A 2,265-nucleotide genomic window follows, 5' to 3' on the forward strand; every position below is an offset into this window, starting at 1 on the left:
CTAAATTTAGTGGTATACAGTCAACTACAATTTTCTGATGAATTAGTCCTACGTTACGAGTAAAATGTTCCTTATAAACGGTAACTCTGACCTTTTACGATGATTCAGTGGTTTGAGCCTGGGATTTTCATGTTGGGAGTCTCAAATTCAAAACCCCTTGCCAGCGAAAGCAAGGATTTGCCTTCTGGGTCAAGCTTGTCGCACTAGACTTGCCTAGTGTCGGTTTCCTTGTCATAAAAAAAAATTAAAAGGATTAATTACGAAAATCTCACCTTTTAGTTTACTTATTACCATTATCCCATATAAGTCTTATAAATTTTTAAAATTCCTCATTTTCGCGCATTACATTAATGTATATCGCGCATCAGATTAGTGTATCATGTATAAAATGTATCTCGCGCATCGGATTAGTGTATCTCGCACATCAGATTAGTGTATCTCGCGCATCAAATTAGTGTATCATGTAAAAAATGTACATCAGATTAATGTATCATGTATAAAATGTAATGTATCTTACTTAACATTTAATTTATCTCGCACATTAGATTAATGTATCAACACTTATATTATTGTATTTGTTTTGATAGATTTTTGTAATTATAAACTTTTAAGGAATATATTATAATTTTGCATTAAAAGTATGTGATTTTTGTAATTTGCCCTTAATAAAATAAAGGCGACTATGTATCCAATGGAACTTGAACCCGATGAGTAGAAGGAATACTTACTACTGCATCACAGCTCTTTGTTTGATTTTGGTTATTAACAATTTGTTTATATATAAATATACACACAAACACATTAATTTTTGTCTATACAAGATTTATTGAATACGCTACATTATGAATGCTGTTTTTAAAACACGAAGGAACGATCTACAATTTTATAAAAAAATCAAAAGGATTAGTTTCATTTTTTATAAAAATAAATAGAACTAGGATTAGAAAAAGTTCTACTAATAAGATAAGAAAAACAAGATAAATCCACAATTTCTTTTAGACTAATCTAAGAGTAGCAACGGACCATAGAACAATCTTCTCTTGTTGCCTCTATTTTTTCCTCTTCTAATTTAATTTTGGTGGGAATGTGCATCTCTAGCTTCACTTTGTCAAAAGTATCAAATAATTGAAAGATTTTGATTCCCACATGTTAAAATTCACTTTCATTAATTTTAATTTTTCATTTAGTAGTTTCGATTTTTATGTAAAATAAACATATTTGTATTGGTCTTAATATTTACCTATGAGTGCTATTTAACTTGATCTCATTTTATGTTTATATTTTATAATTTTAGATGTGCACAAATAGACACTTGAGGTTATATTAAGTTGAACTGACCTTATATTAAGTTGAACAAGTAGACGAATGAATTCTATGTGCCATAGTACAAGTAAAACACATAATGCCACGTTGAACGCGTGTACTTATTTAATTTTTTGTAACTTTAAATTTCCATGGGTACATTTTCAACTGAAAAATTAAAGATTAAATGTGAACTAAAGTTAAATTAAAGAGCATATTTATTTGTGTCTTTGTATTATTTTATTACACACTAATAGTGATGTATTCTTGTATTTTAATTCAATGCAAGAATTAATTACATTCTCTCTTAGTGAGGTAATTCATATTCAGAAATATGTTATGTCAAACATATTATTATTAAACTAGGTCTGTTGGGGTACTCAAAGAAGAGAATCCCTCCAAAAATTGGCATATGCCACTTAATTGCAGCGCGCACATCAGGGGCGGAGCCACCTTGGTACGAGGGGTTCATCCGAACTCCTTTCAGTGAAAAATTATATTATTTATATATGGTTAAAATAATATTTTATGAATGTATAGTAGATGTTAAACCCCTTTCAACTATCCCGTATATCTATTTTTACAAATTTTGAACCCCCTTATTGAAAATTCTGGCTCCGCCACTGATGCACACGATATTCTTTTGTAAAAGGCAAAAGAATAGTTCGGTTTGTGCTCAATAATCTTCGTTGCCTTTTAATATTGCGATAAAGTTTGTATTTACTCATTGTTCAACGATGTGGTACTTATCACACCCTTTAATTATTGTTCTCTCTTCAGATTCTTCACCAGTCCTTCAATATATATAGGCTATAACAATAATATATAAACATGACTCTTAATTTGTTCTCAGATGACAGTTTTGCCATATAACATTGATTTTGCACAGTAAACACTTAAACTTGTATAAAATTGAAAAAATGACTTAACTTGTCACGTATAATTTTCATCTGATTAATTAAC

General features: G+C 29.5%; 1 pseudogene; it reads right to left on the reverse strand.

Moving 5' to 3' along the window:
- Positions 1-1,930: 1,930 nt before the first annotated feature.
- Positions 1,931-1,978, reverse strand: LOC114074104 (annotated as a pseudogene).
- Between the last annotated feature and the right edge of the window lie 287 nt (positions 1,979-2,265).

This window comes from Solanum pennellii, chromosome 9, assembly GCF_001406875.1.
Source record: "Solanum pennellii chromosome 9, SPENNV200".
In the NCBI taxonomy this organism is placed as follows: Eukaryota; Viridiplantae; Streptophyta; class Magnoliopsida; order Solanales; family Solanaceae; genus Solanum; species Solanum pennellii.